A 13,797-nucleotide genomic window follows, 5' to 3' on the forward strand; every position below is an offset into this window, starting at 1 on the left:
TTGGCAACACTGCACCACACCCTCGCACCCACGTAAAATTTGTAAATGAAAACAAGTTAGATTTTTTTGTGATTTTTCAGATTAAATAAATGGATTTAGTGTGCAAGAGGAACTGTCCCCAGGACCCAGAGGTGAAATTAGATATACAATAGTGTTTCAGCCAGTTCTACCTAGCACACACAGTCAGTAGACGAGCTCTACCTTCTTTCGCCCTTTGCTAGCAAGGAAAATAGCTACATTTTACTAACACATAGGCTAACAAGCTGCATAAAAAATATATTTATCTTCACTTAATAATTTGCTCATTATTAGCACTTACTCAATATAATCAATAATCAATATAATTCCTTTAGGGCTTAGGGTGAGGGATCTAGTGCTTTTTAAACTAATTTGCATTGCCCTTAAATCTAGCCTAACATCAAACCACATAGGCCTACGTCATCATTCTCAGAATCACAGGACATGGGGTGAGAAGAAACCAAGAGAGGATTTAGTTTTTTTTATGGCAACCAATTCTGTCTTTAATTCATGGCTTGTTTTGTCTCATTGCGGGTGATCAACTCTTTAATGATCCTCAATCACTTGCTGTTTTACAGATCAGAGGCTACCCACGTCGTGTCCCCAAGCCACACTGAGTGGAGGAGGACAGAGGGAATTGGGGATTAAATCTTTCCTCCTCTCACGCCCCAAGATGTTTCTAGATGTTACTAATGCATCGACAACTCCTGACCGAGCCTCCTCTTCATAAAGCCCCTGTCAACCCTGCCCCCACGGCAGGTGCCCTGAGACTGCCTTAACAGATGTGGATGGAAGGAAAAGCAAGGAGGAGCCTGTATATGAAGCACTCATTCTATCGTTAAAATAGACAACAATGAATCACATACTGAACTTGTCAGCAAATACATTGCTAGACAATGTCTGAGCTATATCTGATGTGAAGAGTATTTTTTCCCCCTCTGTCAAATACAAGCCAAAATGTTTCACAGGTAAAAGTCCAATAAGGTGGCAATCTAGTCTGGAGGCAATGAATGACAGCAGGTAATGAGTTATTGCAATGTTTCTCATTTCTGCGTTGCTGCTATTCAAGCCTTGGTGTATGGAGTTGATGCCCAGACAATTATTTGTTTTCTGATGTGGCTTGCTATTTCCTTTCTGTAACATTTAAAATTTCCACTTGGTTTGGATTGGATTTCGTTACGAGTTTCTGTGACACGTTTGAAGATAGTAAGTTATCCTAGTGGGAATGAGTCTGACCTTGATTAATAATGTGAAATGCATATACAACATCTTGTGCTACAAAGGTCCATACTGTATATTAGTGCAAGTTCTTCACACTGAACTCTGTTTCAGTGTGCTGGGTTGTAAATTATATGTGCACTTGGAGCAACAGAACTTGGTTTAAAGTAAAGGGAAAGTGGGATACCTAGTCAGTTGTTCAACTGAATGCATTCAACTGAAATGTGTCTTCTGCATTTAACCCAACACCTCTGAATCAGAGAGATACGGGGTGCTGCCTTAATCGACATCCACATCATTGCTGCCCAGGGAGCAGTTGTTGTTGGGGGTTAACTGCCTGGCAGAACAACCAATTTTTACCTTGTTGGCTCTGGGATGCGATCCAGCAACCTTGTGGTTACTGGCCCAACGCTACTACCCACCAGGCTACCTGCCAATTGGCTTGTCCAGATACTGTACATATTTGTTTCAGTATTATGTTATATTCCCTCCCTATGTTCGGCCTAGACTTATTTTAATTCCTGAACAGGTGTGCAGCGAGAAATACCGATTTAGCAGTAAGATGTTTTTTCTTTGTGAGATCTGCACGTGTCTGTGATGGGAAATGTTGACCCTAATAAACAAAACATCTCCTTCTGCAAAGCACATTGACCATATTCCAAGATTTTATCTCCAGTCTTCAAGATTCAGTGTAAATGTAGATGTTTAACAGTTCTTTACAGCTTCTTAATAGCCTTAACCAGTAAGTGCCAGTTGGCTGCCTGCCTTCCGTGCAATTGAGTGAATCCATGGGCAACGGCTATACAGGAGACACTTCTGCTTCTCAACCATAAAGTCATCCAGTCGATGACAACTTCCCTCACCCCCATCACATTCTGCACCTTTATTAGCCATTGAAGACACTGAGTGCCCTACATAAAATACACACACTCCTTCACAAGATTGACAAATTTATGTTTACTTAATCTTGCTCTGAACTTTGAGTGACGGGAGAAATGCAAACCCACTCCCCCATCCCTGTCATGGCAACAGATGCGACAAGGAAAGCGATCCTGTACCAGTGGATCGGTCTCCCTAATGGTCTGTCTGTTAGTGTAACAAGATATTTAAAAACTCCCCTCAATGACATTTTAGATCCCTCACTGTAACTGACCCGGGCTGGGGAGTCACAAGTAGGATTTTCGTGAGTCCTCTGCCATCTCTCAGGTTCCTGTCCCCTTTTCCTAATGAACTGAAGAGGAAGATTATCGAGATGTGGCCTTTTTTTCCAATAAGCCAGAGACTGTCATATGTCTGCATGAACTAAATCACTAATGAACTCAATATGTAAAACCATTTTATAAAATGCAAGGGCATCCCTGAAGGATTGTTCATCATAGTTAATCATATTGTGTAACCTTTACCTTAGCAGCTACCACTGCTTTGTAGTTTCAATACCAACTGCCTGCGCACTACAGTACCACTACCTGCTTGTAGTTTCATACCAACTCGCCCTAGCAAACTACAGTACCTACTCTTGGTTTCAATACCAACTTGCCCTGCAAACTACAGTACCACTGCTTTGTAGTTTCAATACCCAACTGCCCTGCAAACTACAGTACCACTGCTTTGTAGTTTCAATACCAACTGCCCTGCAAACTACAAGTCCACTGCCTGTTAGTTTTCAATACCCAACTGCCCTGCAAACTACCAGTTCACCCTGCCTTGTATTTCAATACCCAACTGCCTGCAAACTACAGTACCACTGCCTTGTAGTTTCAATACCCAACTGCCCCTGCAAACTACAGTACCACTGCCTTGTAGTTCAATGCCCAACTGCCCTGCAATACAGTACCATGCTTTGTAGTTCATCCCACATGCCCTGCAAACTACAGTACACTGCTGTAGTTTCAATCCAACTTGACGCACCCTGCAAACCTACAGTACCACTGCCTTGTAGTTTCAATGCCCAATGCCCTGGCAACTACAGTACCACTGCCTTGTAGTTTACTGCCCAACTGCCTGCAATACAGTACACTGCTCTTGTAGTTTCAATATCCCAACTGCCCTGCAAACTACAGTACCACTGCTTTGTAGTTTCAATCCCAACTGCCCTGCAAACTACAGTACACTGCCTTGTAGTCAATTGCCCAATGCCCTGCAACACTACAGTACCACTGCTTTTGTTAGTTTCATACCCAACTGCCCTGCAAACTACAGTACTCACTGCCTGCAGTGTACAGTATCATGGACCCCCACTGCCCTGCAAACTACAGTACACTGCTTTGTAGTTTAATACCCAATGCCCTGCAAACTTACATACCATGCTTGTAGTTTCAATGCCCCAACTGCCCTGCAAACTACAGTACCACCTTCTTTGTAGTTTCAATAACAACTACCCTGCACAACTACGTACCACTGCTTTGTAGTTTCACATAACCGAGACTCACCTGCAACTACGAGTACCCTGCCTTTGTAGTTTTCACAATAGACCAACTACCCTGCAAACTACAGTACCACTGCCTTGTAGTTTCAATGCCCAACTGCCCTGCAAACTACAGTACCACTGCCTTGTAGTTTCAATGCCCAACTGCAACACTTGGGGCACTCCTGACTCTCCTGTTCCCTCTGCTGGAAAAGGCAGATATTACATCCCTTAATTAGTGGACATGCATGCAACAAGATATTGACGATYATTCATTCACAAGGCTAAGGTTCAAGATGCATGTCTCACCTGTTATGATTGCTTTACCTTTCCTCCTGCCTTGTCAAATCAGATTACAACCTCATCATTAACATATGTTCATCTAAGACAGGGGTGTCAAACTAATTTTGTCCCGGGGGCCGCCTTCGATATTCAACGGGGTCTGGGGGGGCCGCACTGAATATTGGTTATATTTCCTCGCTGTCAAAACTTGCATCGTTTTTGAACATTTCTATACTCTTCGACTGTGCAGCTTTAATTCCGGTGATTATTAGTGAGCTGGACAGTCAAGAAACTGTATAAATGTAGGTCCATTATCATTTCTACACAGTTTGATTTGGTTTTAGTCTTTTTAAAGTATACTGAACAAAAATATAAACTCAACATGCAACAATTTCAAAAATGTTACTGAGTTACAGTTCATATAAGGAAATCAGTCAAATGAAATTAATTCATTAGGCCTTAATTTCACATGACTGGGAATATTAATATGCATMTGTTGGTCACAGATACCTTAAAAAAAAGGTAGGGGCATGGATCAGAAAACCAGTCAGTATCTGGTGTGACCACCATTTGCCTCATGCTGCACGACACATCTCCTTCGCATAGAGTTGATCAGGCTGTTGATTGTGGCCTGTGGAATGTTGTCCCACTCATCTTCAATGGCTGTGCGAAGTTGCTGGATATTGGCGGGAACTGGAACATGTTGTCGTACACGTCGATCCAGAGCATCCCAAACATGCTCAAATGGGGACATGTTTAGTGAGTATGCAGGCCATGGAAKAATTGGGACATTTTCAGCTTCATGGAATTGTGTACAGATCCTTGCAACATGGGGCCGTGCGTTATCATGCTGAATGAATGGCACAACAATGGGCCTCAGGATCTTGTCACCGTATCTCTGTGCATTCAAATTGCTATCAATAAAATGCAATTGTGTTAGTTGTCCGTAGCTTATGCCAGCCTATACTATAACCCCACCACCATGGGGCACTCTGTTCACAACGTTGACATCAGCAAACCGCTCACCCACACTATGCCATGTCTGCGGTTGTGAGGCCAGTTGGACAGATTGCCAATTTCTCTAAAACGACATTGAAAGCAGCTTATGGTAGAGAAATTAACATAACATTCTCTGGCAACAGCTCTGGTAGACATTCCTGGAGTCAGCATGCCAATTGCACGCTCCCTCAAAACTTGAGACAACAGTGGCATTGTCTTGTGTGACAAAACTGCACATTTTAGAGTGGCTTTTTATTGGCCCCAGCACAAGGTGCAGTTGTGTAATGATCATGCAGTTTAATCAGCTTCTTTATATACCACACCTGTTAGGTGGATGGATTATCTTGGCAAAGGAGAAATGCTCACTAACAGATGTGAACAACATTTGAGAGAAATATGTTTTTTGTACATAGAACATTTCTGGGGTGTTTTATTTCAGCTCTTGGAACATTAGACCAACACTTTACATGTTGCGTTTATATTTTTGAGTTTGTTTCCCCAACCACTCGCAGGCCGGGTTTGACACCTTCGTGGGCGGGATCCGGGCCTCGGGCCGTATGTTTGACACCCCTGATCTAAAAAGAACACCAGCAACAGCATTGTTACTTGGACATAGTTACTCCCCTAGCTTCACCTGGAAAGATAGTATGACCTGGCTTTGTGATGTTTTATTCTGGTCCTATTCCCCTCCTGCCTGATCCAGGATGTCTTGGTCCAGGCAGACTTGGCTAGAGCACTACAGACACCCCTCTGTATGTATGCGAATGACTCGCTCCAACTTCTGTGTCAATCATCATTGCAAATGCCAAGCCCATTATAGCCAAATCCTTCAGGGAGTTGTTTGGTCCGTCTGGTTGCCGAGATGGCAGGTTGCTTAAAGGGGAAGGATCACATAAAATGATGGCCTCTGTAGATGTTACACGAGGCATTCATATTTGAGGCTTTTTCTCGTTTTCTTTTTCAAAACAGACGCCATGCTCTAAAAGTACATCACAGGAGGAGAGTTGTGGATAAACAAATGAATATACCCTCCAATGACACTGCTGGATCTGGTAGACTTGTTGCATTGCGTGCTCCTTCCCGTAGTAGGATATATTTCAATTGGTCACATGTTGTTTAACACATAGGCAGGGTTTTTTTCTGGAGCAAAATGAGGCTTAGGTTGTGGGTGGCAGTCGGCGTGGCCAATGGTGCGGCCGCCGGCCAGAATTTTTTGCCAATTTTTTTTTTTTTTTTTAAGCCAATTTCTTGGGGCATGGAGAAAAAAATTGCAGTTTTAAAGTCCTACTCCAGTTTCCTTTTCAGCTCCTTTATCACCTCAATAGGTGATCCAGGTATCCTCATGATATGGCACAAGTTGGGGGGCTTTCCATTTTGGCATGGCTTATGCTCTCGGAGTGACTCAAACATTATATCAAAATCCTGCCATGACAAAAATACTCCTGAATGCATACATTTTTGATTCTCCTTGACTGTGCCTTTTTTGTTGTTGGTGATTGATAGTTCTCAAAGATCATCTTATTAAAAAATATATAGGTATATTTTATTTTCTACGTAGTTTATATCTGGTTTTAGTCGATGTAGTTTTCACTGAAAACGTTTTACCATTCCCCMAAAAATGTGACTGTATTTGGTGCCCCGAAGCTTGAAAGGTCCCATGTGTTCACACGCCTAATCCTCAATGAGCAGTCATGGTGGTGATCTTCCCATCATACATCTAAAGCATGGATTAAAAATGTAATAGATTATCTGTTCATGCCCAGAGGCAGTCCTTGTTATCCTAGACTGGGCTAGGAGACATCATGAGGATTGGTGTCTAGACTGGAGTGGGTTGTGCTGTGATTACATTAACAGGTTTACTAGCTTCAAGTTAGTACTGTATTAGAAGGCATTTTAAAATAATATTAATTGATGCTCATAGGTGGATTCCTCCTTATCTAACTCTGATTCCAATACTGGCACATAGCCTAGTAAGCCTACACTGTTTATTATCATATTCGACTTACTTCTTTAGCAATCCACATCACCTAGGCATGATCAGCATTGTTGCTTCTATGGCCACAGTTCTAAAGATTTAGGAGGCTTGAGCAGAGGTAGAGTTGTTAAGATTGGATCCCCTGCTTGCCCCAATTGAACACTAGTTTTTCTTTGAAWTTTTTTTTTGTACGATTTTATTTTTAACAATAAAAAAACTCAACTTACAAACGACAACATACAGACTCACACAAACATCCACAACATCACCCTGCCTAGCCCCACCTGCTCACACACCCATGTCCAGCGCCCGTATCACTCTCCACCACATGGCCTCAAACGGCACCATTTTGTTTCTCTCCGTCGCCCACACACGATTAAACAATGTAGATAATAGAGCATAATGAGAAAAGTATCGCACAACCCATTGGGTATCTTACTGCACCATCAAATGCCATGTCTTGACATATACAGACAAACAGATTAAAAGTACATTTACATTGTAATACTTCTGACAGCCAACTTTCTAACTCCGCCCATAACTTTGGGATTTTATAGCATTCCCTATGTCATTTAAGCCTTATTGCTATTATAAACTGGTTACCAACGTAATTAGAGCAGTAAAAATAAATGTTTTGTCATACCCATGGTATACGGTTTGATATATCACGGCTGTCAGTCAATCAGCATTCAGGGCTCAAACCACACAGTTTATAATGTTAGTTTTGCACTTAAGACATGACTCTGCCGTTGTGCTGTAGAATTTGTGAATTTTGTCTCTCGTCTAATAACTAGTTTGCCTTTCAGTAGCATATGCTTACCCTTTTGGTTTTGAAACATTTACAGTGAGGGAAAAAAGTATTTGATCCCCTGCTGATTTTGTTYGTTTGCCCACTGACATTGAAATGATCAGTCTGTAATTTTAATGGTAGGTTTATTTGAACAGTGAGAGACAGAATATCAACAAAAAAATCCAGAAAAACGCATGTCAAAAWTKTTATAAATTGATTTGCATTTTAATGAGGGAAATAAGTATTTGACCCTTCTGCAAAACATGACTTAGTACTTGGTGGCAAAACCCTTGTTGGCAATCACAGAGGTCAGATGTTTCTTGTAGTTGGCCACCAGGTTTGCACACATCTCAGGAGGGATTTTGTCCCACTCCTCTTTGCAGATCTTCTTCAAGTCATTAAGTTTCGGGAGGCTGACTTTTTGGGCAACTCGAACCTTCAGCTCCCTCCACAAGATTTTCTATGGATTAAGGTCTGGAGACTGGCTAGGCCACTCCAGACCTTAATGTGCTTTTTCTTGCAGCCACTCCTTTGTTGCCTTGGCCGTGTGTTTTGGTCAATTGTCATGCTGGAATACCATCCACGACCCATTTTCAATACCCTGGCTGAGGGAAGGAGGTTTTCACCCAAGATTTGACGGTACATGGCCCGTCCATCGTCCCTTTGATGCGGTGAAGTTGTCCTGTCCCCTAGCAGAAAAACACCCCCAAAGCATAATGTTTTCCACCTCCATGTTTGACGGTGGGGATGGTTTCTTGGGGTCATAGGCAGCCATTCCTCCTCCTCCAAACACGACAAGTTGAGTTGATGCCAAAAGAACTCCATTTGGTCTTGTCTGAACCACAACACGTTCACCCAGTTGTCCTCTGAATCATTCAATGTTCATGGCAAACTTCAGACGGGCATGTATATTGCTTTCTTGAGCAGGGGACTTGCGGGCGCTGCAGGATTCAGTCCTTCACGGCGTAGTTGTTACCAATTGTTTTCTTGGTGACTATGTTCCCAGCTGCCTTGATATCATTGACAAGATCCTCCTGTGTAGTTCTGGGCTGATTCCTCACCATTCTCATGATCATTGCAACTCCACGAGGTGAGATCTTTCATGGAGCCCTAGGCCAAGGAGTTTGACAGTCTTTTGTGTTTCTTACATTGCGAATAATCGCATCAACTGTTGTCACCTTCTCACCAAGCTGCTTGGCAATGGTCTTGTAGCCCATTCCAGCCTGTGTAGATCTACAATCTTGTCCCTGACATCCTTGGAGAGCTCTTTGGTGTGGCCAAGTGGAGAGTTTGAATCTTGATTGATTGTTGCTTCTGTGGACAGGTTCTTTTATACAGGTAAGAAACTGAGATTAGGAGCACTCCCTTTAAGAGTGTGCTCCTAATCTCAGCTCGTTACCTGTATGAAAGACACCTGGGAGCCAGAAATCTTTCTGATTGAGAGGGGGTCAAATACTTATTTCCCTCATTAAAATGCAAATCAATTTATAACATTTTTGACATGCGTTTTTCTGGATATTTTTGTTGTTATTCTGTCTCTCACTGTTCAAATAAACCTACCATTAAAATTATAGACTGATCATTTCTTTGTCAGTGGGCAAACGTACAAAATCAGCAGGGGATCAAATACTTTTTTCCCTCACTGTAGTTTATTCTTATCCCCATTAGCTTTTGCCGAAGCAGCTACTTTTCTTCCTGGGGTCCACACAAAAACAAACCAAAACACGACAAGAACAGTCAAATATTAAATACAACAATATACAAATAATACAACTAAATAATGTGTGTGTAGATTGTCTGTGATAGTGTTTGTGTGTGTGTCATTTCACAGTTCCTACTGTGCCATGAGATGTTGTCTTATAAAAAATGTTGGTTAAAGGCCAGCAGACTTTGCAGTTTGTATTTTTGTTGTTTTTATTTTTTGTATTGAATGGCACAACAGGCGAGTTCATTATGCTCGTGACTCATCCCACTAGCCCACACCTCCTCCCCATCTGCTGCTGTGCGTTAGATGGGAGAGGGAAACGCTATTGATCACTTCTTCTCTCTCACATGCACGCACACACCCCACCTCCGACGTCACTATCGATCGGCATGTTTAATGTTTTTGTGGGGAACGGAAGACATTTCCCATTGTCATTTTCCATCTGTTGGCCACCAAAAAGCTCTTTTTGTTGATGCAATGTGACAAAAGGCAGAAGTCATAAGCCACAGACAATTTGACTGCAATGTTTCCCTTTCACTTTCTTAAAAAATGCAATGGTTATGGAGCATCCACTGTTGATAGTTGAGACACACTGAGAACAATTTTCACAGAAATAAAAAAAGATATTGAAAGTACAGTGTGAGTAAACTTTGTGTTTACTGAATACTTATGGTTATGTACATGTGACCGACTGAGTTCGAACCCGGGTTTCCTGCACACTACAAGACTGTGTTAGCTCACTGTAGGCATTAGCTGAATTGTAGGCATTAGCTCAGGATGTATCACAAGTCTTCAACTCTCAGGCAATGCACAAGCATGTCTTACCAAACCATCTTCATTCAACTTTACCCCCTTTGAGGGTCTTCTTGCAAAGACCGATCTGAGGCATGGCACCAATGTCAACAAATAGGTTCAAACCCGGCTGTCTCGCATGCCACAAGACTGTAAGCCCGCTGAGCTAAAGCCTAGACATTCACCCTGGGAGCTAACACAAGTCTTCAGGCAAAGTTACTCTTCACACAACCACCATGAACCACCTCATGCAGATTAACTGAATACGTTGGTAGGGATCTACACATTCCTGTTATCAAAACAAATTCTATTTAAAAGGATTTGTGGTCTAATCAAAAAATTAGATGCTTTCTGTTTTCTTTCTTCCTTCATACATTGTTTTCAAAGCCATGCCCCATTACTCTGGGAGAATAACAATATGACCACAGCTGCTGTAATTGGATGCAAGTGCAATGTAGATAATTGTACTGTAGGCCGCTCTGTAATTGGGCATGTGAGCACTACATCAATAATTTTTACATAACATTTTTCATAGTAGAAGAAGGAAATGATTGGAAAGGCAGTAAAGTAAGTAACCTTTTGTCACAGAGTTTGTGTTGATAAGTTGACCCCCACTTTCTGTTTGACAGTCACACAAAAAAAGGCAAGCATGTCCTACCAGGGGAAAGCTCTGTCTCTGTGACAGGATCAAATAAAAAAACATACCTAGTGACATTTAACCCCCTGGTAAACCCCATGCCCCCCTGTTCTTCCTTATGGCAATAGAGTGGATCATGTCTGAAACAGTTAGAGGAGACAAGACTAGAATGATATGGTCGCTCACCCAGACTTTGCCGACAACCTTAGTCTTCTGTCCCAAATACGACACAAAAGTTGGCAATTTGTGTTTTGGGTCATTGTCCTGTTGAAAAACAAATGATAGTCCCACTAAGCACAAACCAGGTGGGATGGCGTATCTCTGCAGAATGCTGTGGTAGCCATGCTGGTTACCACAGCCTATGTATTGGCCTATTTATTGACTTACCTCCCTAATCTTACGTCATTTGCACACACTGTATATAGAATGTTCTATTGTGTTATTGACTGTACGTTTGTTTATTCCATGTGTAACTCTGGGTTGTTGTTTGTGTCGCACTGCTTTGCTTTATCTTGGCCAGGTCGCAGTTGTAAATGAGAACTTGTTCTCAGCTGGCCTACCTGGTTAAATAAAGGTTAAATAAAAAAATGAATGTGTTATTTCATAGTGTTGATGTCTTCACTATTATTCTACAATGTGGAAAATAGTAAAAATAAAGAAAAACTGGAATGAGTAGGTGTGTCCAAACTTTTGACTGGTACTGTATATATACTTCTTTACTTAGTGGCATGGCGTCCTGTTGATCCTTTCCCCGTTTTCTAAACCTGCTAAAGTTCTGTGCATCTGCTACACAAAAACCTTACTTAGAAACAAAACTGCTGCTTTTGGCAACATCATTCAATACCCTACTCAACTGAACTTGGAGATCATAGCTAGAGCTTTCAATACAAATTTGTTTACTTTCTTTCCTGTTACTGTCAAAATCGCTGTCTCTGCAAAGAACTAGAAAAGGTAGCCAACATTTCCAGGAGTGTTATTACGCAATTAGACCTGCACTAGTTACAATTAGACCTACACTAGTTACGCAACCATCACTGCAGCCACATCGGTCCGGAATGCGTAGTTACGGTACGTTGCTAAATAGCCAAATTAAAATCCTCTACATCTACACCTGGTCTCTGTAAAATTACATCAAATTAGTATTTTTATGACAGTGTAGTGTGACATGAAAAAGTATTTGGCCCTGTCACGTCATATGACTAGGGTGGGCATTCTAGTTTCTTTATTTCTATGTTTCCTATTTCTTTGTGTTTGGCCGGGTGTGGTTCTCAATCAGAGGCAGCTGTCTATCGTTGTCTCTGATTGAGAACCATACTTAGGTAGCCCTTTTTTTCACCTGTCTTTGTGGGAAGTTAACTTTGTTTGATGGCACATTGCCTTAAGCTTCACGGTTTGTTTTGGTATTGGTTATTGTTTTTGGCGACATCTACTATTAAAAGTATGTACCCCAACCACGCTGCACCTTGGTTCTCTTCTTACGACAGCCGTGACAGAACTTCCCACCAGAAACGGACCAAGCAGCGTGGAAAAAAGGAGGAGAAGCGTGTTCAGGATTCGTGGACATGGGAGGACATCCTGGAAGGCAAGGGACCCTGGGCACAGGCGGGAGAATATCACCGTCCTAAAGAGGAGCTGGAAGCAGCTAAGGCGGAGTGGCGACGCTACGAGAAGTTGGCTCAAAGAGGCGTGCACGAGAGGCAGCCCCAGAATTGTTTTTTGGGGGGGGCACACGGGGATTTTGGCAGAGTCAGGTTATAGACCTGAGCCAACTCCCCGTGCTTGCCGTGGGTAGAGAGTGACCGGGCAGGCACCGTGTTATGCGGTAAAGCGCACGGTGTCCCTAGTGCGCACTCATAACCCGGTGCGCTATATTCCAGCTCCTCACATCGGCCGGGCTAGAGTGGGCATCCAGCCAGGAYGGATGGTGCCGGCTCAGCGCATCTGGCCTCCAGTGCGTCTCCTCGGCCCGGGTTATCCTGCGCCAGCTCTACGCATGGTGTCCCCGGTTTGTCAGCACAGCTCAGTGCGGCCTGTTCCAGCTCCCCGCACTTGCCGGGCTACAGGGGGTATCCAGCCAGGACGAGTTGTGCTAGCTCTGCGTCCAGACCTCCGGTACGCCTCCACGGTCCAGTGTATCCTGCGCCGGCTCTGCGCAAGGTGTCTCCAATGTGCCTGCACAGCCCAGTGCGTCCTGTGTCAGCGCCTCGAACGTCCCGGGCTGAAGTGGGTATCCAGCCAGGAGGGGTTGTGCCTGCTCCACGAACCAGGCCTCCTGTGTGTCTYTCCACTCCAGTGATGATCCATGGCACGAAGCCTCCAGTGATGATCCATGGCACGAAGCCTCCAGTGATGATCCATGGCAAGAAGCCTCCAGTGATGATCCATGGCACGAAGCCTCTAGTGAGGAGTCATGGAACGAAGGCCTCCAGTCCGTAGCCTCCAGCAACGGTCTCCAGTCCGGAGCCTCCAGCGACGTTCTCCAGTCCGGAGCTATCAGCGACATTCTCCAGTTCGGAGCCTCCAGCGACGTTCTCCAGTCYGTAGCCTCCAGCGACAGCCTCCGGTCTGGAGCCTCCAGCGAGGGTGCCCAGTCTGGGGCCCGCAACGAGGGTGCCCAGTCCGGGGTCCGCAACGAGGGTGCCCCGTCCTGGGCCCGCAACGAGGGTGCCCAGTCCGGGGCCCGCTACGAGGGTCTCCAGTCCGGGGCCCGCTACGAGGGTCAAAATTGTCTGTATCATAAAAATGTATGAAAACAAACGTTCACGTTTTTTGTTTTAATTTAGGGTTATGGTTTCGCTAACCTAACCTACAGTTGAAGTCGGAAGTTTACATACACTTATGTTGGAGTCATTAAAACTCGTTTTTCAACCACTCCACAAATTTCTTGTTAACAAACTATAGTTTTAGCAAGTCGGTTAGGACATCTACTTTGTGCATGACACAAKTCATTTTTCCAACAATTGTTTACAGAAATTAT

Source organism: Salvelinus sp. IW2-2015, unplaced genomic scaffold (genome assembly GCF_002910315.2).
Source record: "Salvelinus sp. IW2-2015 unplaced genomic scaffold, ASM291031v2 Un_scaffold2480, whole genome shotgun sequence".
Lineage (NCBI taxonomy): Eukaryota > Metazoa > Chordata > Actinopteri > Salmoniformes > Salmonidae > Salvelinus > Salvelinus sp. IW2-2015.